The sequence below is a fragment of the Hemiscyllium ocellatum genome, chromosome 8 (assembly GCF_020745735.1).
Source record: "Hemiscyllium ocellatum isolate sHemOce1 chromosome 8, sHemOce1.pat.X.cur, whole genome shotgun sequence".
Classification (NCBI taxonomy): Eukaryota; Metazoa; Chordata; class Chondrichthyes; order Orectolobiformes; family Hemiscylliidae; genus Hemiscyllium; species Hemiscyllium ocellatum.
The window spans coordinates 35,825,957-35,850,104 of NC_083408.1; positions in this window are offsets into that span (position 1 = coordinate 35,825,957).

A 24,148-nucleotide genomic window follows, 5' to 3' on the forward strand; every position below is an offset into this window, starting at 1 on the left:
AAAATCGACAATTGTCTCATTGAGTAATGACCAGCTCTTGCTGCTTTTTAAAGCCTATGATTGATTACTTTTTACTGTTGAGTGAAAAGTTTGTGAAAAAATTATTCCTTATTACCTTCCTTCCAATCTCAGATCAGGTCCTTGGTTTTGGAAAATTACGTTTGACCCCACCTGCAATAAAGACAGTTTGATCTGTCTTTATTGCTGTAACTCTCAGTTCATCAGTTCTCGTGCATTAAGTCACCATAGACTCTGAGCCACTGAGGTCTATCGTCTGTCTTACATCTCCTCTCTTCGTCTGCTGCACAAGGTCTCTGCTTTATGTAAGAGTGAACTTCCGCAAATTATTTCATTTACAGAGTATTAAAGTCATAGAGATGAACAGCACGGAAACAGACCCTCATGTCCAGCTCTTCCCTGCCAAACAGCTATCCTAACCTAATCTAATCCTATTTGTCAGCATTTGGCCCATATCCCTCTAAATCCTTCCTATTCATATACCCACCTAGATGTCTTTTAAATGTTGAAATTGTATCAGCTTCTCTTTCTCTGGCAGCTTATTCCATACACACACCATCCACTGCGTGAAAAAAAAATTGCTCAATAGGCGCCTGTTGATTTTTTCCGCTCTCACCTTATACTTTTGACCTCTAATTGTAGACACCCCTACCCTGGGGAAATACCTTGACTGTTCACCCTCTCCATGTCGCTCATGATTTTATAAGGTCAACCTTCAGCCTCCAATATTCAAGAGAAAGTAATCCCAGCCTGTTCAGCCTCTCCCTTTGGCTCAAATCGTCCAACCCTGGCAACATCCTTGTAAATCTTTTCTGAATTCTTTCAAGCTTCTCAACATCCTTTCTATAGTAGGGAGACCAGTATTGAATTCAGTTTTCCAGCAATGGCTTCACCAATGTTCTATACAGCTGTAATATCCTTCTAGTAATATCTAGTACAGGTTGTTCTTAGATTAGATTCCCTATAGTGTGGAAACAGGCCCTTCAGCCCAGCCAGTCCATACTGACCCTCCGAAGAGTAACTCACCCAGACCCATTACCCTCTGACTAATGCACCTAACACTATCGACAATTTAGCAACCTGACCTGCACATCTTTGGCCTGTGGGAGGAAACCGGAGCACCCAGAGGAAACCCGCGCAGACACGGGGAAAATGTGCAAACTCCACACAGACAGTCAACCGAAACTGGAATTGAACCTGGGACCCTGGTGCTGTGAGGCAGCAGTGCTAACCACTGAGCCACCATGCAGCACAGAACAATGCACCAACATCTACTTAACAATGTTCATTAGATTATATTTTATTAGATTCCCGACAGCATGGAAATAGGCCCTTCAGGCTAAGAAGACCACACCAACACTCCGAAGAGTAACCCATCCACGTCCATTCCCTCTGACTAATGCACCTAACACCATGGCCAATTTATCTGGCCTGCACATCAATGGACTGTGGGAGGAAACCCACGCAGACATGGGGAGAATGTGCAAAGTCGACACAAATAGTCACCAGAGGCTGGAATTGAACCCAGGTCCCTGGCACTGTGAGGCAGCAGTGCTAATCACTGAACCACCATGCCACCCCATTCTTCTCCATGGTCTTATAGTATGTGACTGCTCTTACCCTCACGGGGTTAGTGCACTAGAAATCAAGTCACACTATTCATGGGGTTGTCACAAAAGTTAAAGATTTAAATCTCCCAAGTTGTTTTGATTTTTAGACCCAAGTTAACAGAAGGCATGGACTAGACTTTTGTATTTAACAACTATTACTACTCATTCAACTAAATTGACTCTATTGCCGGTAAACAATTATGAACAGTTGGCATACTACTAAATGTAACTCTAACTCCCTTATAAATTTTCCCTGACAAATATGCATGCAGACAGACACAGACTGGAAAAAAAGTAGGTGTTATGAATGGAGGGGAAAATGAGGAAAAGCATTTCAGTGGTCTCTGTTCACAGGAACTTCTGAGATGGTTCTTGTGCTGCTTTTCCTTTTTGAGAGGCTTTCAATCATTTGCAAGAGCCATGGGCTGATTCACATGTATGAAAGATCTCTGGCTCATTAATTACAAGTCACAGTCTACAGCAACTGCTGAAAGTAAAGTATACTGGTTTTCTTCAGGCTTAAAGTGGCTTTTAATGCAAAGGGAGAGCTTTTGAGTGAGCACAGGTCTGCTACCTTCTCAATCTCTTGCTCACAGCCCCAAGCTGTTTAGCTACCTGGGAACCAATCATATACTTGTTGGCAGGCGGAAGACTGTTGTCATCAATAGTTGGTCACTAGCCCACAGACCAATCAGCTACTAGTTCCCAGTTGAATGTTAATTTGTACACTTCCCTCCAGTTCCAGCTCATCTCCAAAATACTACTGTTTGAACAAGAAGCTGTGTAAACAGTGCTCACAGTGAGTGTCAGATTCCTTGCTTCAAAAGAACAGCAGAAATGACTTGTTTTTAGAACAATTCTTCTCCAATTTCAGTATACAATCAAAAATACAGAAAAATAATAAGTCATGCTCTCCGTACTGTTGATGTCAGTGTTATATCATCTTATACTCATCACACATCTTTAGTGTACCCATTCTCATTACGTTGCATTACATTTATATAACACCATATGTTTCAGGTGCTTCTTCGACAAACTCTGGTAGAGCTCTATAAGGAGATTCGTAGAGCAGATGACCAAAGAAGCTGACCTCAAAGAGAGAGAGAGAGAGAGGTGGAAAGAGGTAGCAAAGCATGCAACTTACACCACCGAAAGGAAGGCATGCAGATACTTTGGGGCAAACGAAATCCAGTTTTTAAAATATTTTGAGCGTAACTGGGAGGGAAGCATGTGCAGCCATAAACATAGCACACTGCCTTGTGAGCAATTTATTTGACTACATTCTGGATGAGAATTCCCACCCAACAATGTAACAAACATTCAATTATCAGCAAGAACATAACCGTCCAGGAGAGCCGTTCAGGGGGGTCCTGTTGACAAAAGCAAATGCAGGACTGAGTGTACCAGGGCCAAGTCAAACTCCAAACTCCCTCCCCTCGAAGCATTTCAATGGCAGGAACCTCTCTGTTGGCTTGAAGCGGTGAAGAGGATATTCCAGTACACAAGGGCAAACCTGCAGCTGGCCATTCAGCCTCTGGGGTCTTTTTTGTGGTTCTACCCCAACTCCATTGACTCACCGTTTCCTCAAAGCCCTTGCTTAACAACAATTTATCGACCTCGGTTCTGACATTTTTAACTGCCCCCAGCCTCAGCACTCTTTGGGAAAGCAGTTTTCAATTTTCCACAATCCTTTGTGTGGAGGGATTCTTTCTGAACGGGTATACTTCAATGTTTATATCATTCCACCTTGTTCTGCACAATCTCACCAGAAAGGAGCAGTTTCACTACAGCAAATCTATCACTGCCTTTAAACATCTTGTGCAATTAGGTCACCTCTTCACTCAGGAACTCAGGCCTTGCCTGTGTAAACTGTCTTCACAATTCAACCCTTCCTTCACTCTGGTGAAGCCTTGCTACAGTCCCCCATTGAAGTCAACATATCCTTTCTGAGGTGCTATACACAGTACTCTAGATGTCGTCAAACCAGAGCTTTATATAATGATTGCATAACTCCCCCACCCTTGTATCTCAGCCCCTTAAGAAAGTGCTTTCCAGCATCTGTCATTCTGCTGTTTGTCGTGAACCTCTGGGTTCTGAGTGTGAAATTAGCCTGCCTGCAGCCTCTGATCTGAGGTCAGTCTACAAGCATGAGGACCCCCTCTGATATTATCGCGTGGAGATCAGCCTTGGACTGAAGCTTCCAAATCCTATTTGCCAACAGAGAAGGAAACTGACCCTGTGACTCAATGGGTAAGGACAAGTCACAGAGTCAAGCCCAGTGATACTCCCAGTGCAACACTGAGAGTATGTTGTACTGTTGGAGTTACTGTCTTTCATAGAGTCATAGAGTCATACTGCATAGAAACAGACCCTTCAGTCCAACCAGTCCATGCTGACCACGGACCAGTCCCACGTGCCTGCACATTTCCCTCCAAACCTTTCCTATCCATGAACTTATCCAAACATTTTCTAAACGTTGTAACTGTACCTGTATCCATCACTTCCTCTGACAGTTCATTCCACACTCTCTGTGTAAAAATGTTGCCCCTCATGTCCTTTTTAAATCTTCCTCCTCTCATCTTAAAAATACATCCCCTAGTTTTGCACTTCCCCACCCTAGAGAAAAGACCCTTGTCATTTCACCTTATCTATGCTCCCCCCCCCATGGTTTTAAAAACTTCTATAAGGTCACCCCTCCACCTCCTACGCTCCAGTGAAAAAAGCCTGTTTTCCCAGTCTATTTTTATCTCTTAAATTTCCTTTCCTGGCAACATCCTGGTAAATCTATTCTGTACCCTCTCCAGTTTTAATGATATCCTTCCAATAACTGGGCAACCAGATCTGCAAACAATTTTCAGATTTGATTTCAAACCAAGAGCCTGTTTATTTCCTGAGGAGAATATGATAGAGCCCGTCTCACTATCAGCACGTGATGTCTTGGTCAATAATTATCACTGAAAGCAGTTGACGAGAGCTTGTTCTGAGCAAACTGGCTTTCACATTTCCTAAATTACAGCAGTGACAAGCTGCAAGTGTTTTGGCATGTCCTGAAATTGTGGAGAGCATGATATAAATTACAGCAGAATTTTTTTCTTTGCAAGTTAAGTAATTATAGAATTAATTGAGATGGTAGGTGGTTCTCTTTGTCTGGGGTGAGTTAGGAGAGAGCAGTGCTGTTGACCACAATCTTTTGAAAAAAAATAAGAGACGTGTGGGTTTGTGCAAGTTAGCACCTGCAGTTACAGACTGTACTTCTCCATTGAGAATAGGGTCAGCAGTCACCGTGGTCCCTTCAGCTTGGCATGATGGCCTTCACAGCTGGCAGGGGAGCATTGCAATGTCTTTCCTGCTTCGTCAGTGTTTTCTCCTTTCTTTTTGCTTATCCCGGGATGTGTCAGGACTTGGGAGGCGTTATTATGATAAAACATCCCGAGATACATCAAGAGATTTTAGGATGGCTGACCAAAGTATTAAGGAGGGTTTTAAAAGGGCAGAGTGGGAATCTTGCATAAACTAATGGAAGAGATCATGCATTAGCCACACCTAATCCAATGGTGTCGCATGTGTGGGTAGAGACAGGAATTCTAAAATGGCTTTCAATGAACTGATGTATTCAGTAGATCTCCCAAGAATCCCTAGTAATGAGGACTGACTAGGAATGTGGCTGCATTTATTGCTGTTATAATAGAAGACACCTTTAAACTATGAGTCTCTTCTGTTTTAGACTTTTCCATTGCTCAATCTCCACCGCTGATCAATAGATAACCCACAGACACAATATAAACAAAGGAGAGTTGATGACAGCAAACATCCCAAATCACATCTAACCCAGACCACGTACTGACAGTCATGGCAAATGCCACAGTAGTCATATAGCTTCACAAAAGTACATCATGTTCAATTAATTAGTCATGGAATCCCTACAGTGTGGAAGCAGGCCATAGAGTCCACACTGACCCTCCGGAGAACAGTCCACCCAGACCCAACTCCCGTCCCCTAAAACTCTGCATTTCCCATATCTAATCCACCTAGACACTATGCGTGATTTAGCTTGGCCAATCCACCTAACCTAGCTCTATTCCTGATGAAGGGCTTTTGCCCGAAACGTCGATTTTCCTGATTCTCGGATGCTGCCTCAACTGCTGCGCTTTTCCAGCACCACTCTAATCTAGAATCTGGTTTCCAGCATCTGCAGTCCTTGTTTTTACTAATCCACCTGACCTGCACATCTTTGGACTATGGAAGGAAACTGGAGCACCAGGAGGAAACCTATGCAAGCATGGGAGTGTGTGCAAACTCCACAAAGACAGTCGCCTGAGGGTGGAATCAAACCCAGGCTCCTGGTGCGGTAGAGAGGAGGAGAATTCAGGGACACAATACCAGAGACTAGGGCCCAGGTGGCTGAAGGAACAGCAGCCAATGGTGGACAGTGGAATCAGAAGATACACAAGAGGCGCGAGTGGAGGTATTGCTGAGGGTTGTAAGAAGTTGAGGAGGTAGGGAGACTGGGAATAATCTCCTACTTCTCATGCCAACTTCTCCCCTTCCCCACCCCATCCATCCAGATGTCCTAAGGGCCATTGTATTCGTGAAATCAGCATGCACAGGGTAACATACCAGGAAACTTCCTTGGCTGCACGATTATGAAGCATAGTAGGCATCATTGAAGATTTAAATCATCTGGGGAGGTTTGTTTAGAGTCAAAGAGATAGCCCAGTGTCTGAAAACATTTTCCAATAGTGCTCTGATCTGTGTTAGCTCCTGACAGCTCTCATGTTCATGCCTACACACAAAGGGTGATTCATCCACAAGCCAAACCACAGCTGGGTTTACAGAATCTATCATCATGCTTGAAGATAACAACAGCTTGCATTTATATATACCACTCCAGGAACCAAAAACCAATATAACCACATGTGCTGAATTGTTCCCGATGAAGAAATCACCAATGAGATTCAACTTTTTTGACAGCTTTTACCTTAGCGTGGCTTGGAACCAAACAACTTTAACGTAAATTTAAATGCATATTGTACTTCAAGTAATGAGATGAATTTCACATTAAATCATTAACACAATAAATGTTACACAACCACAACAATGTTCAGCTTATGTTCCACAGTATACTGTACTTTATGCACAAAGGGATAAGTTAAAAACCCGACTTGATAATAGCATCTGATTCGGAGTTTCATGGGTGCAATTACAATGAGCAAGATATATTCATACAAACTCTCTCTCCTCCTCAGGTCACACTATCCTGATAATATCACTTTCCAAGGTTCCGTTTTAACCAATCAACCAATAACATCAACCCTCATTATTTGCACACTTCCGGAAAAACACCCAACTGTTCAGTGCTTCCAAGCTATTCCCACAACTTTCCAGGTTTGAAATGTTTGGAGTCAGCTTACACAGTATCATAGAATCCCTACAGAGTGGAAGCAGGCCATTCAGCCCATCGAATCCATACTGGTCCTCTGAAGAGCATCCTACACAGACCCATCCTACTTCTCCATAATCTTGCATTTCCCATGGCTAATCCTGGCTCATCCTGGTCACTATGAGCAATTTAAGCATGGCCAGTTCACCTAAACCGCACATCTTTGGACTGTGGGAGGAAATCACAGCACCTGGAGGAAACCTACACAGTCACCCGAGAGTGGTATTGAACCTGGGTCCCTGGCGCTGTGTGGCAGCAGTGCTAACCACTGAGCCACCATTCTGCCCCATCAGTGTGTTCCCATCTTCTTTTATGTCAAGTAGAAAAACAGACTTCTGAGATTGATTTGCTCTTTCTGTTTCAAGTATTTGATATGTTACTCTTCCTATTTCTGTTGCTTTCTCCTTGTGTTGCATTTGGGTTTTAACCCTTCACTTCCACTAGCTCTCCTTGTGACCACAACTTTCATTCATGTCTGGCCAAGTGACTTCTTTCTAAACTTTCTTCCTGTTGGTAGTCCTTCCAGGCTGAGGTTTCCCCCAGTAACTTAGACCAATGTTAGAAAATTAAAATCGATCCTTTTGCAATTCACACAATCTTAAAAAAGATCCCTTTCAAACACCACAGATACCGCAAACCTTTTTAAGGATTTAGAACGCATCCAAACATTTTTCTTCCAAATTGAAGATCTTCATTATCCATCTCCAACGTGGTAACAAACAGGCAGTGCTAAAACAAGGAAAAGCTATTACAAATCATCAAAAGCATGGTCGAGGAAGTATATTTCAAGAAGTGTCCTTGAGGAGACAAGGGAGTTGCGAAGCAGCCTCGCAACACCAGGGACTTGGGTTCGATTCCAGCCTTGGGTGTCTGTCTGTGTGGAGTTTACACATTCTCCCCGTGTCTGTGTGGGTTTGCTCCGGGTGCCCTGGCTTCCTCCCAAAATCCAAAGATGTGCAGGTCAGGTGAGTTGGCCAGGCTAAATTGCCCATGGTGTTAGGTGCATTAGTCAGGGGTAAATATAGGGTAGGGGAATGGGTCTGGGTGGGTTACTCTTTGGAGGGTCGGTGTGCACCTGATAGGCCAAATGGCCTGTTTCCGCACTGTAGGGAATCTAATCTAATCTAAAAAATAAATCGGAAGGGGGATTCCCAGAGCTTATGTAATGGAGGAGCAAAGGAAGTTGGGGATATACAGAGGAATGCAAAGGTCGTGGAGAGTTTTAATGTCGGAGAAATTTATTAAGCCAGAGAGATATGAGGCGATGAAGGAACTCTAAAATGAGCATATGACAATAAACTCCAAATCTAAAGGACAAAGAATTCTGCATCACCTGACAATCAGTGCCTAAGTTCATAACGTACAGATAAGAGAAAAATCAGGGAGCGTGTCTCCTTCATTCCAGAGGTCAGCAATACCGAAGGATATTAGAGGCGACATGTTGTAGATGTGAAGACACAGACCGACTGCATGAATAAAGCACTCAAAGTTCAAATCCTACAACTCCCTGCCTTCCCCAAATTGAATTTGTTGGAATTGAGCAACTAAGAAGGAATTTAGAAGTGTTACAATTCTCTAAACTGGACACAGCCAAGTTTACAAAAGACTCCACAATCCACTTTGGCAACTCCAATGTTATAGCAGTCAGTGGAGTCCTTTGATCAGCAATCTAATGGCTCTGTTTGCATGCTCTTTATCAAAGAATCCTTTGTTAACTCACAGAGTTGCATCAATCAAAGTTAGTTAATAGGGTTTGAGGAGATAGGAGAAATAGCTTACTTTAGCCAAACAATTCTAGGAGCATAGATACACATGAACAGATGTAGGTCAGTCAGCTCCGTGAGCCGGAACCACCATTCTAGAACAAGGCCAATCATCTACCTCAATGCAATGTCCATGCATTGTTCCTATATTCACTGTTTCTTACTTCAAGCCCTTCAATCTTGGTCTTTAACTTGCTTAATGGCTGAGCTTCCATACCTCTCTGGCCTGGAAAATTCCAAACATTCACCACTCTCTGAGTGAAGAATTTCATTTTGTCATGGTGACAGATGAGAACTAGAAATATTTATTGACATATCCAATTTGTAATCTCAACGTGTGCTTCTTTGAAAGAAGATCAATACAGTCAAATTGTGACCATCGGACAGAGTCCTGGGGGGGATTCATAGAATGTCATCTCTCCACAGAGCCCGGGAAATTTCAAGCAGAAAGATCGAAAGGGAAGAGATAGTGACTCCTCACCCACTTCATCCATTAGCGAAAGGCCATCTCCTGCAGAAGATCTTCCAGGAGTATAGAAAGAATGGGTTATAAATTGACTGCCATCTCTGTCTCTGGGTGAGTTAGTGGCCTGAGGTACTAGTGTGTGGATTGGTAAACTGTGAGAGTCACCGTTTGAGAACAGCCATTAGCACTCATGAGCTGCATGTAAAGAAAAGGTATACACTCTTTCACTCTGAGTGCTGTCAACCAGTCATTATTGAAGGGAACCAGATCAAAAAAATTTCAGTCAACTTGTGAAGCCAAGATTCTTGAAACCAACTGCTTATCCACCAATGTCAATGCTACCAGTACTATCTAATGTAATGGCCACAACGTGCTATAGTGTTCTACCCATGAAGGATTAACATTCCACTTTAGCAAGTGAGTTAGGAGAAAGTGAATAGATCTTGTCAACCACAAGTGGCCTGATTAGATTAGATTACTTACAGTGTGGAAACAGGCCCTTCGGCCCAACAAGTCCACACCGACCCGCCGAAGCACAACCCACCCATACCCCTACATTTACCCCTTACCTAACACTACGGGCAATTTAGCATGGCCAATTCACCTGACCCGCACATCTTTGGACTGTGGGAGGAAACCAGAGCACCCGGAGGAAACCCACGCAGACACGGGGAGAATGTGCAAATTCCACACAGTCAGTCGCCTGAGTTGGGATTTGAACCCGGGTCTCAGGCGCTGTGAGGCAGCAGTGCTAACCACTGTGCCACCGTGCCGCCCACTTAGCTGTCTCCCCAGTGGAGTCAGACACTGTTTCAATGTGAACAGCCAGACAGCCCAATCCTCTCTTCTTTCTGTTTCCTCTGAACTCTCAAGAGTTGTTTGAGAAAGTTGTTGGGTTGGGGACAGTTCAATGCTAATGGCTGTTTAGCATATCTAACAGGGGAATGAGAAAGACTGAGACACGACAATTTGTAAGGCATGGTCTAGCAACAACCCTTTCAAGCATGGAGCAAAACCTAAATCCCTCACCTCCAGCATAAGGTGTTTATGAACGCATATCATTCCCTTTTCATTTGTGGTGAAAACAACCAGCCTTGCACTAGAACCTCCAAGGCTGGGATCTGATTCTCTTGAGATTTCACACTCTAGAGAATGACTGGAAAAGTGTTTGTTTGCTATGTACACCCACAAGCCACGCTGTTACAGTGAAATAAATCCACTGACAGGGCTTTCGATAAGGACACACCAACCCTGCCGATTTTCCATGTGTCATAAAATATGGCTCGCAGACAAGAACTAATGCAAACCATTTCACATCTCTCTGTGCGCTCCAGCCCAGATTTTGCATTAGTCACAATGAAGAGGCTCTCAGCACTTATCGTTGCAATGGAGTAAATGGGGCAGTAATAGTTAACTGTGGAAATCAGGAAGTTGCTGTCAAGTTGTCCTGCTCCTCCACAAACTTCCCTACCTGGCATGTCTACTTCTCTGGTCCTTTGAGCATGTCATTTTATATCACCCCTCTCACCTTTCATTTAAAATCCTTTTTCTAACCACCCACACACTTACTATTAAATCACCAAGCCATCTTTACCAGCCTCCCCCAGCCTCAGAATCCTGTCTTTGCTCATCTTCTGTGATTTAACTTTCCATCTCAAAGCAGGACAGGCAATTGAAATGTTAGTTAAAGCAGTAGGTTTTTAATAGGTATTTTGTTTTTAATGTTCATTCCTGGGATGTGAGCTCTGGCAGCAAGGGAAACTTTCATAAACTGCCCCAAATTGCCTTGAAGTTGGGGGTGGAGAGCCAATTTCTTCAGCTTGGTGCTGGAACCAGGTTGGCTGTGGGTCAACCTCCTTCCCACAGCAAGCTGGGAAACTGTGTCCACCCCATGTGCCGTGTTGTTGTTAAAAGCCACATGGTTCAACAATGTCCCGCAAGAGAGTGAGCAGCGACTTGCATTTTGTGATTAACAGAGTTCCTCACTCAAAGCCCCAAAGTGTTTATACAGTCGGTGAAGTGGTTTCTGAAGTGTAGGAAATTTGGCAGCCAACATGACCACTGAAGCAATGTTGCCTCAAAGCTATGACAGCACAGCCCCTCCAATAGTCTGCATATGGTGATTGGTGTTGGCATGGCAACCGCAGTATTGACTTCCGCTTCCAGAGGTCATTGCTGCACATGGGCCTGACAGGCAGGTGCAGCCAGTAGGAATATTCGAGGGACCGCTGTCCTGAAGTGAGAGTTGGAAGACTGAAGTGAGACGTCTGACTGACATCTTGAAGTAAAAAGTGCTGCAAGTCCTCAGCAGGTCTGACAGCACCGTGGAGCCTAAAAACCTACAGCAGGAATAGGCTATTCAGCCTATTCCTGCCCTATCCTGCTCCTCAGATGCTGCCTGACCTGCTGTGCTTTTCCAGCACCACTCTAATCTCGACTCTGATCTTTAGCATCTGCAGTCCTCACTTTCACCTATTCAGTTGTTTCAGCCTGCTCCATCATTCAGTATGATCAGCATCGATTCGCGCTCTCAATGCCATGCACCTGCTTTCTCTCCATACCCCGTGATGCTCTTAAAATCTGAAAAATTATCTATTGCTCTCTTGACTATATTCAGTGGTGTGGTCTCCACATCCTTCTGTGGAAAAAGAATTCAAAAAGATGACTTCTCTAATCTCAGTCCTAAATGGTCTACCCCATATCCTAAAATGATTCTATGCCGCATCCAGGGAAAGCATCCTCTCTCCAACACTCCTGTTAGAATTTAATACATTTCAATCAGACCTCCCTCTCATCCTTCCAAACTCCAGTGAGCGCAGGCCCAATTAAATGAATCTTTCCCCATAGGAATTTCCTGCCATTTTGGTATCACTCTCCATTACACTCTCAGAGTCATAGAGATGTACAGCACAGAAACAGACCCCTCAGTCCAACTCGTCCATGCCAACCAGATATTCTACCCTAACCTAGTCCTATTTACCAGTAATTGGTCTAAACCCTTGAAACTCTTCCTATTCATATACTCATCCAGATGTCTTTTAAATGTTGTAATTGTACCAGCCTCCATCACATCCTCTGGCAGCTCGTTCCATACACACATCACCCTCTGCATGAAAAATTTGCCTCTTAGAACCCTTCTAAATCTTTCCCCTCTCACCTTAAACCAATAGCCTCTAGTGTTGGTCACCCCCACCCCAAGGAAAAGATTTTGTCTATTCACCCTATCCATACCCCTCATGATTTTATAAATCTTGATAAGCTCACCCCTCAGCCTCTAACGATCCAGGAAAATAGACACGGCCTATTCAGCCCCTCTTCTAAAGTTCAAACCCGCCAACTCTTGTAAATCTTATTAGATTAGATTAATTACAGTGTGGAAACAGGCCCTTCGGCCCAACAAGTCCACACCGACCCGCCGAAGCGCAACCCACCCACACCCCTACATTTACCCCTTACCTAACACTACGGGCAATTTAGCATGGCCAATTCACCTGACCCGCACATCTTTGGACTGTGGGAGGAAACCGGAGCACCCGGAGGAAACCCGCGCAGACACGGGGAGAATGTGCAAACTCCACACAGTCAGTCGCCTGAGTCGGGAATTGAACCCGGGTCTCAGGCGCTGTGAGGCAGCAGTGCTAACCACTGTGCCACCGTGCCGCCCACAATCTTGAACGCTTTCAAGATTTCCAACAGCTCTCTTTCAAGTTGAAACTGACTTATCTTTGGAACTGAGCAGAGGCAAAAGTGTTTTCTAATGCTGTTGGAAGTGGGAGAAGGTAGGTAAAACAAAACTGTTGGTTCGGAGGTGGAAGAGATTAAATAAGTGAGATGTCAGGGAGCAAAAGCAAAGGAGCAGTAACAGTAATAGTGAAGAAACAAAACATCGCTCCGCACTGAGTGTTAATAGCAGCATAATGAACATCTTGGCCTGAGAGCAAAATCACTTCAACAAGATGCAGGCTGTAACTTGCCGAAATAAAAACACAATTAAAACAGAGGGCAAAGTTCATGGTTGGAAGTTGTTGATTTCAATGTTGAGAGATGGCTGTGAAGTGTCTAATCTGAAGATGAGGTGCTGTTTTTTTCACTGCTGGAACAGTGCAGCAGGCCAAGATCAGAATTATGAGTGTGAGAGAGAAGTGGTAAATTTAATAAACAGAGAAGTGACCAGAAACTCAGGCTCATGCGTGCAGAGGTGTTTCGTTAAGTGGTCTCCCAGTCTGCGTTTGGGCTCCCTGGAGTAGAGAGGGCATCATTGTGGGCAGTGATGATAGATTATTGAAGTGAAAGATGCACAAACACATTGCTGCTTCACCTGAGTGAAGTATCTGGGTCCTCGTTCAGTACAAAACGCGTGTGTGACACACCCTGCCATTACGTTGGAAGGTGGATGGGGGAGGGAAACAAAGTGTGAGGTTGATAGAGTAGTGGATCAGGGTGTCACACGGACAGAACGGTTCCTTTGGAATGCTGACAGGAGCGTGGAGGGAGCGATGTGTTTTTTGGTGGTGCTCCTTGTCAAAGAGACGGAAATGACAGAGGACGAACCTTTGAACATGGAGGCTGGTTGGTTGAAAAGTGCGAACTCCGTCATAGTTCTGGGAGGGAGAGGAATGGGTGAGAATATCAGAGTTGAGGGTTCTGTAAGTAATGGAGTAGGTGGTGGTGGGAGGTGGGTGACTGTTGCTTGCCAAAAAGGTGGAGATGTTAAACTACTGACCAACCAAACCGCCCATTAAAAATGGGCTCAGAAACAATGAAAACCAATCAGTTTGGATGGATTTCAATGGACTCTACAGAAACCGACAAGATTGTAACTCTGCTGTGATTTCTTTACTCTTAAGTTAATCACTAGAGTTTGAGGGAAGGTCTTGATCCTCAGCTTGAAGAATAGAGGTATAAATCCTTTTGAAGCATTTTAGAATTATTTAAGATTCAAACTCCAGTGGCGTTGAGATGACTTTCTCCCGATGTTTGAATCAGACTGCCCGCGTTAATAGACTCCATGGTTTAACACATCAAACCTTCAAATCCTGTATTTGTTTCCAAATTCTCTGGTTCCTCAATTGCAATGTTTATTTATCCCCGACTGGCTTTGTGTCAGAATCTTCATTTCAATCTGCAACTCCCACCCTCAATCTCTTAGACTGTCCCCATCTCTCCATAGATCATCGAACAGCCCATCACTTTATCCAAGAATTGTCCAGTCATTCCTCTTTGGAGAATACCCATTTCTGGCGTCCTGTGCTCTCCGGCATTTCAGTGGTGGCCAGGCCTTGAGCAACCTATGAGCTTTGACATTCCTCTTCTTCAACCCTTCCACTTTCTTCTTCAGCCTTTAAGACTCTCCTTTAAAGCAATCTCTTCATCAAACAAGTTAGGAAACTCATCCTTTGACTCGACATCCTTTTCTTTACTGATTTGTGAAGCCCATTGATGTGAAATGTGCTGGAAAAAGAAGTTCTGTTCCTGATAAATTTAAGATGGTGCTAACTCACCCCTCATTGTGCCCAATTTCAAAAGACCGAGAAGAACTTGCATTTTTGAGGCGACTTTCACAAGCTGGGGACATCAAAAATGCCTTAAAGCTCCTTAAGCACTTTCGAAGTACGTTCACTGTTTGAACGTTGGAAATGTGGCAGCAAACTGTACGTGTGCACAGCATGTTCCAACAAACAGCACCGGCCCATGTGCGTTTTAGTGAAGTCGGTTGAGGGATAAATATTGGTCAGGAGACGGGAGCAGGAGTGGCCATTAATCACACAATTAAGGACCTCAGTTGGCTTGGGGGAGTGGGAAGGCCATTGAGGTGCACACCACCCTTGGACTTTATTGGGGTGGATGCACAGGGGGAGACCATAAGTAAGATATTAGGAGCCGCATTAGACCATACAGCTCATTGGGTCTACTCCACCATTCAATCATGGCTGATAGGCTTCTCAACCCCATTCTGCTGCCTTCTCCCTGTTTCCCTTGATCCCCGTACAGATCAAAGACTTATTTATCTCTGTCTTAAACACAATGAATCCCACTTGGCTTCCACACCCCTCCATGACAATGAGCTCCACAAGGTTTTAGAAGGAGATTTAGGTCCCCATGCAGCACCCTCTGGCCTGATGAAATATTACCACCATACCCAGTTCTAAACCCACATTGGTGATGCCAGGCATCAGAATTCCACTGGAAGCGCTCCCCCCACCCTCCCAGACTTGGTTCTCAGTTGACGGAATGAGACTTGAAACACACTCAGAGGCGTGAGGGCGAATGATGTTTGATAGATGCAGCAGAATTCTAACTGTACCAGATTTTCACTGTGACAATCCCGGTGTGTCACGGCCTTCAAACCACACAGCAGCATTTGCCGGGGTCAGTGTCACCATGGCAACTGGACCCACACCAGATCCAGGTGGCCTGATCTCACTCGAGTCTGGATCACTCGGGGTATTTCTCTGGGGGAGGGGAGAGAGGAGATGGGATGGGGGGGGGGGGGGGGGGACTGAGGGTGGGTGGGGGCAGGTGCATTGATAGGCTGGACAGTTGCAGAAGGTTGACTTCAAGTTTCAACATGCTACAGAGCTTTCTCTCCATTTTGTATTCCTTGCTTGCACCCTCATGCTGCTTGTTAATGTGGATTTGAATAGTAAACACTCTTCAGGTTACATCTTCCCATCTATATTGTTTGAAATGTTTGCTTGAGATGGCCTCCTGGTAGAATTAATAATCTGGTGGGGAAGGCTTGTAATGGAAGGGGGTGGCATGGTGGCTCAGTGGTCTGCACTGTTAGCTTCACAGCGTCAGGGATTTGGGTTCGATTCCAGTCTCAGGCAACTATCTGTGTGGAGTTTGCACGTTCTCCTTCCATCTGTGTGGGACTTCTCCTGCAGTTAGGTGGACTGGCCATGGGAAATGCAGAGTTACAGGGGGTGGGTCTGGGTAGAATGCACTCCAAAGTGTTGGTGTGAGCTCGAAGGGCTGAATGGCCTGCTTTCACACTGTAGGGATTCTACAATAATAGCTCAGAGAATGGATAGGCAATTCAGCCCCTTGAGGCTGTTTTGCCATTTAATACCATCATGGCTGATCTCATCTTGGCCTCCACCCACTCTCCTGCTCACTGTCCATAATTCTTCAACCCATCACTGCTTTAAAAAGTCTATCACTTAACTCAATGCCCCAGCATTCATCCCACTCAGGGGTAGTGAATTGTACAGATTTTGAAACCCTTTGAGAGAAGGAATTTCTCCTCATCTCTGTTTTAAATCTGCTGCCCCCTAGCCTAAAGCGATGATCTCTCATTCCAGATTGGCGCCAGGGATGGGCAACACCAGCCAATTGCCCAGCAAAGAGCAACCACTCGCTTTTGGCTTCAATGCATTAAACATGCCAAGACTCTTTTCAACAGTGTTACTAGATAAAATGTGGCCCTGAGCTCCGTCCGTTGTTATGAGGACAGGCGACTAAAAGTATGGTCACTGAAGCTCTTGTGGCACTATCTCCCTGGCTACCTGCTCCCACTGCCTTCACAACGTGTGTGCAGATGGAGGGCCTCTGTGGTACCAGCATCTCACCCAATTTCTGCCTTCTTCACCAAGGCACCTGGGTGAATGCCCAGAACTCCAGCAGTCCCCTGTTCTCTCCCAAGTGATGACACTAACCAATCCTACCCAGTCAGATTCACTTCTTGTATGGTTGTGCTTTTAAAATGCACAGGGCAGATTCAAGCAGCACAGACCAGATTTTTTTAATACTCACACATTTTAGCTCCCCCCCCAATCTAGGGATTGCAGTATGCAGGTTTTGTGAGTGGATATTAGAAGCTTTTTATTCAACATAGCGATATAGATGGGATGTAGTATCCAACAGATTAAGCACTCTGTTCCATGTGATCAGTCACCCCTATGACATAGCTCCTTATACACATGTTCAGTAGCTATGCCTAGCGTAGAGCTATAATTTACCCTTTAATCCAGACTGATGAATGCAGCCAATGGATGACACAGAAGAGTCATTCAAATGAACATAGAGGCACTATAGCGCAGAATCAGGCCATTTGGTCCATCATGTTGACACCGACTCTCCAAAGAGCACCCCTGCTTATCCCTCCATCTAGCCTTCTTACTATGCGAAATTTACCTCACCTGCACATCTTTGGACCGTGGAGGGAAACCAGAGCACCCGGAGGAAACCCCCGCAGATAAGGGGAGAGGGTGCGAACTCCACACAGACAGTCACCCAAGGCTGAAACTAAAGCTGGGTTTCTGGCGTGGTGAGGCAGCAATGCTCACCACTGAGCCACTGTGCCACCATGAAATGATTCAAATCAAATTGACTTGCTACTTGCATTCTGTTCACCAGGCAAGGGGTGACCATGCTTTCAGGTCCCCTTGCCTGTATTCAGAGGCTTTACCTCCACAATCTGGATTCATACATTGGAATTAGCTTTGGAGAACAGCCCACACAGCAGCAAGAGGTAACATAGAGTCATTGAGAAGTACGGCACGGAAACAGACCCTTCAGTCCAACTCGTCCATGCCAACCAAATCTGGTCCCATTTGCCAGCACTCGGCCCATATCCCTCCAAACCCTTCCTATTCATATACCCAATCAGATGCCTATTAACTGCTGTAATTGTACCAGCCTCCCCCACTTCCTCTGGCAGCACATTCCATACACGCATCACCTCTGCATGGAAAAGTTGCCACTTAGGTCCAGAGTGACCTGATAGAGGTTTATAAAATTATGAGGGGTATGGATAAAGTAAATAGACAAGGTCTTTTCCCTGGGGTTGGGGAGTCTGGAACTAGAAGGCATAGGCTTAGGGTGAGAGGGGAAAGATTTAAAAGGGACCTAAGGGGCAACTTTTTCACGCAGAGGGTGGTACGTGTATGGAATGAGCTGCCAGAGGAAGTGGTGGGGGCTGGTACAATTACAACATTTAAAAGGCACCTGGATGGGGATATGAATAGGAAGGGTTTAGAGGGATATGGGCCAAGTGCTGGCAAATGGGACTAGATGAGGTTAGGATATCTGGTCGGCGTGGATGAGTTGGAGTGAAGGGTCTGTTTCCGTGTTGTACATCTCTGCGACTCTGAGAAGAAATCTTGCATTCTCCCAAACTTTACAGAAAGTTTGGAACGATTTTTTTTCATCTTTTAGCGACACCCACATGTGCTTCACATGCGACACCCCAATACTAATTGAATGTATGCTCCAAAGGGACCCTCATTTGCTGTAGCATGTCCTCAAGGGGTTGTCAACAATCTGGAGTGCACGCTCACTGGGGACCAGCTTCACACTCATTAATGTTGTTTGCTTTCACAGAACAGATCTTTGTTTTGATAAATCAGACTTTCAGATTGTTAGGGCATGCGATTGTCTCACTGGGAGTAAATTCTCCACCAGCCACTAAATTTAAGGCAGTCGTCAAGGGAACCTGAGGGGAGAGGAGAGATATTTGCAGAGTTGTTATGATCTAGAATGTGGCTCCTAAAACCATGGTGCAAGTGGGTTCCATTTTAACTTGCTGAATAGAATCAGATACATTTTAAAAATAAAAATTCACAGGGAATATGGTAAAGGGTAGGACGGTGGAATAATTTTACAGTTGATTCAAAGAGCCACCGCAGGACCAAAATGATCCTGCTTTGCTGAATGATTCTAACTTCTTCATCTTTTTCCCCCTGCATTGCAACAGGGATGATAGCGCAAATGCACGCCATTGCTTTCTGATGCTCCGAGGCTGGGGTGGACACCATATAAAAAATGAAGGACTTGCATGTAAGCACTTCCCACAACCATGGGACATTCCGATTCAGCAGCTGGAGAAGACTCAACCAGGGCCGGGGTTCTGCTCACTTAATCCCGGAAGCCCTGGCAATCTTCGCTGTGTCTCACAAGTTCGGTTGATCCCACAGTCGCCGTCTTTCCCTGACTCGGGCGCTCCTGTTGAGAAGCTGAAACAAATTGGGAAAATATGCCCAGGAGCGTTCAGCCAGCTGTATGAACACTATGCCAGGAGCTGCCAGTCTTCAAGTCTGATGAATCCAGAAATGAAAACCGCTTTGGTCCAGCCCTGTTTTAAAGTGCCACCATCGAGACCCACTTTTGGGAGTATAGGATGGTGGCGCCCATCGTCCAGGATAGAGTGCTCATTCACCAAGTCCCATTCACAATCTGAACGGGCTCACTCTAAACCACTTCTCATTCCGCCCACCCATCATCAACATCAGCTCAACCAAAGCTCTGCAATCCCACCTCACACCAAAGCCCACTCACTAAACACACACTGATAGGCCCTGAGCTACAGGGATTCCCACTCGTCAACTTTAAACTCCCCACAACTCTTTGTTCCCTCCCTGACTCTCTCAACTCCAGTCCTACTATCCTCCAAGACCCCTACAAGCCTCTAAATCTGGCATCTCCAATTGTGATCATTTCTCCATGTGCAGCCCTACATTCAGATGTCAAGAAGATTGAAATTCTCTCTTTAAACCATTCCCTCTTACTTTCTCTCCTCTTTCCAGTTGAGGTAAGTGAGATAAATTTAGAACAAATCTAGCTGCTCAAAGCTGGGCATCTCTGTGTCCCATCAACAGTATCAGAATTACAGTTCACTTCCTGCCTCAACATATCCCTCACTCTACCACCACCATCAAACCAGGGGTCAACTCTGGTTCAGTGGGAAATCTAGGAGCCCACATCAGGAGCAGTGCCAAAATACTGTAAAATGTGGTGCTTATTATGGTGAAGTTATAATCTATAAAAGTGCATCATGTTAAACAGCAGAAGGAGTATGTTGTGGGCAGGACTATATGGACATGGTGGTGGACAGTTAAACAACTGAAAAAGGAAGTAGTTCCTTGAACATAGCATCCTCGATGATGATTTGGAGATGCCGATGTTGGACTGGGGTGTACAAAGCTAAAAATCACACAACACCAGGTTATAGTCTAACAGGTTTATTTGGAAACACTAGCTTTTAGAGTGCTGCTCCTTCATCAGGTAGTTGTGAAGTGATACTCGTGTAACTCGGCACACATTGTCTATCTCATACGCTACAGGAAGGCAGATTGGCGAGACCAAGCAGCAACTATGACATTGGATGAATGGACACTGTACAACAATCACCAGATGGGTGTTCCCTCTCGAACGGGGAACACTTCAGCAGTCAGGTACATTTGGCCTTGGATCTTTGGGTGACCATCCTCCAAAGCGGACTTTCGAACAGGTAACAACACAGAGTTGCCAAGCAGAGGCTGATAGCCATGTTCAGTACCCACGAGGATGGCCTCAACTGGGACCTTGCATTCATGTCACACAACAGGTGACCCCATTACACTCTACACACACACACACACACACACACACACACACACACACACACACACACACACACACACACACACACACACTCTCTCTCTCTCTCCTCTCTCTCTCTCTCTCTCTCTCTCACCGGCTTATACCCCACCACCCTCACACACACATTTTGCCAAACCTGCACATACCCAAACTCACTCTCTCACATGCACTCACACACACACATGCACACACTCATTCTCTCTCTCTCCCTTTCTTTCCTGCATGTGCATACACATATAAGTCTATGGGGTGAATTTGTATTGGCAGAATTATATTTTTAGATACATTTTAGTTCTTTCAAAGAAATGCACAATAGTTAGGCAGTCAATGCAGACAGTCAATCTATATAATACTTTGTAAATTCCACTTTGGAAATAGGACCAGTCTGAGTCAAGATTGGGATATAGAGAGTCACACCTTTAAGACATTGTCTGAGCTGAGATCATAGGTCACCTTTTATTATGAAACCTTAACTTATTTTGAGAATGTGGTTTAAAAGAAGTTCTGGGATTTACATATTAATGAACTGTAACCTGTAAGCCATTCTAAAAGATGAAAGTCTTAACAAAAAGTGAGGTTTGTTAAATGTATCATTTTAGTTGCACGACACTGTAATATTTTGCTATAAATTCTGCATCGTATGGTCCTATGCCACAACCACCTGATGAAGGAGCGGTGTTCCGAAAGCTAGTGCTTCCAAATAAACCTATTGGACTATGACCTGGTGTTGTGTGATTTTTCACTTTATCCTCAATGCTGGGGTGAAACAGAGTGAGGACTGCAGTAGTTGGAACCAAAGTTCACCAGAGGTATGAAGTGGATGATTCGTCTCAGTCTCATCCTATGGTCCTCACCTTCACAGAAAATAGTGTTTCAAACAAGTACCTGACTGTAACGCTGAAGACAAATGCTCCTGTGCCATTAGTGAACTGTTCTGGTACTGTTTCAACACAGGCATGTTTCTGAGCTACCAAGAAGGTTGAGCAGAATTTCCTGTCCATCAATAATATGAAAATTCCAAGCCTGCCAATTTCCAATCCATCTGCCTACTATCAGCCACCAGCAAAATGGTGGAGGGTGTCATTGGCAATACACAACAATGTCTACTCATTGATTCACAGTTTAGGTTCTGTTAGGGCAACGTGGCTCCGGAATTCATTAGAGTCCGAATCAAAACATGAACAAACAACTGAATCGCAGAGGTGAGTTATAACGATTGCCTTTGACATTAAGGCAATCTTTGACATCAAGGGTTCATAATGTCGATGAAATGTGGAGCTGGAAAAGGCACAGCAGGTCGAGCAGCATCCAAGGAGCAGGAGAGTCGATGTTTCGGGCAGGACTCTTCATCTGATCAAGGATTCAGTCAAGGATTCTTAGTAAATTTGAAGACAATTGGAGACAGGAAGAAAACTCTCTAGAGTCATACCAAGAACGAAAGGAATTTAGCTGTTGGGTGTCAATCATCTCAGATCTGGGACATTTCAGCAGGAGCTCCTTAGGGTCATGTACCCGGCCAGCCACCTTCATCAGTAACCTTCCCTCCATCATAAGGTCAGAAGGGGGAATGTTCGCCAATGATTGCACAATGTTCAGCACCATCCGCGACTCCTCAGACACTGCAGCAGTCCATGTGCAAATTCAACAAGATCTGGAGAATATCCAGGCTTGGGCTGAAAAGTGACAAGTAACATTCACACCACACAAGGGCCAGGCTAGGGTCATCTCTAACAAGAGAGAATCTAGCCATCACCCCTCGACATCACGGAATCCCCACTGTTAAGAATCTGGGAGTTACTATTGACCAGGAACTGAACTCAACAAGTCAGTGTAAGTACCAAGGCTGGAAGAGCCAGTCAAAGGCTAGGAATGACATGGTGAGTAACTCACCTCCAGCCTCAACGAAGCCTATCGACAGGTTGGAGTGTGGTGGAATACTCTACACTTGACTGGATGAGTGTGACTGTAAGAAGCTCAACACCATCTCCACCTTGATTGGCACCCCATCCACCACTGTCAACATTCACTCCCTCTAACACCAATACATACTGACAGCAGTGTATGCCATCCAGAGAATGCATTGTAACCACTCAGCAAGATTCCTCTTGACCTCTCCACCCACTCAACAGGACAAGGACTCAAACAGTTAGCGATGTTTCTCTCTCCACCTGATGTTTCCTGACCTGCTGAGTTTCTCCAATACCTTCTTTTCGTTAATTTCAGATCTCCAGCATCAGCAGTACTTTACTTTTATAAACTGCAAGTTCCCCTGCAAGGCCTTCACTATTCTGACTCCATACTATGTTGTTGTTTCTTCGCTGTCACTGGGTCTGAACCTAGCACTCTAGTGAACCTCCACCACACGGACTACAATCGTTCACAAAAGAGACTCACTGTCATCTTCTGAGAGATAGTTAGGAATGGGCAATAAATGCTGAACAAGTCAGTGATGCTGACATCCAACAAATGAATAATAAAATAAACAATAGTCATTATTATAGACCTCTTTGACTGAGAAAGAGTTTGGTTACCTGTCCTAATAGCTTCTTCAGCAGTGCAGCATTAACTGAGTGTTCTGCTGTGAAATCTCATGGGATGTTAGACTATCTTAACAGTGCTAAATAAATGCATTTTGATGTTGTTGCTGTTATTTCTGCTCCTAGTGATGGAGGGTGATCCAACATGACTGAGCTGTCTTGAAGCAGCCGTTTCTGGGAATCACGGCATCATGCAGCTATAAGTATGCTCTGAGTAAGTAAAGAGACAGAGAGGGAACACTGGCACAGACATTATGTAATCCCACAACGAGTCCGTACAGCAGTCACTGTTTCAGTTTCCAGTGCACTTAGTGTCATGGTGACGGGGCAATTAGTCCCAAGCAGCTCTAACTACAGCAATGAACTGTGATACTGCACTAGAATGATATCAGTTGAATGGTGGAGGGAATGTCAACAATGTCCGGTCTACAAAAGCAACTAACGCACAACATATAAATAAGTTATACTCCCATTCAAAGGGTGAGATCATCCATTACGTAGTCTAAGTTCAACTGTGGGTATGGGTCAGTTCCATCCTGGGACAGTGGGTTGGCCTATCCCATACAATCCGAAGGCTCTCAGATCATGGCACATGCATGTGTGAGAAACGTGGCCAATCTTGTAGCAGGGAAGGGCCGGAAGTCAACATTCTCACTGTTATCTCAAGGGATCAACGGTCCTGGTCTCATGCTTGAACAGAATGTGGATGGACCCTTAATCACTGAAGCCAGAAGCATCACTCAGACTGGGTACCAGCAGCTTCCTTCTCCAATCAGCCTGTCTCCCTGGGCCACACGGACTTCCACCCTCAGCCATTCTCTTGACTGTTGTGGTTCTGTTCGCCGAGCTGGAAGTTTTTGTTGCAAACGTTTCGTCCCCTGGCTAGGCGACATCATCAGTGCTCTGGAGCCTCCTGCGAAGCACTTCTTTGATGTTTCTTCCAGTATTTATAG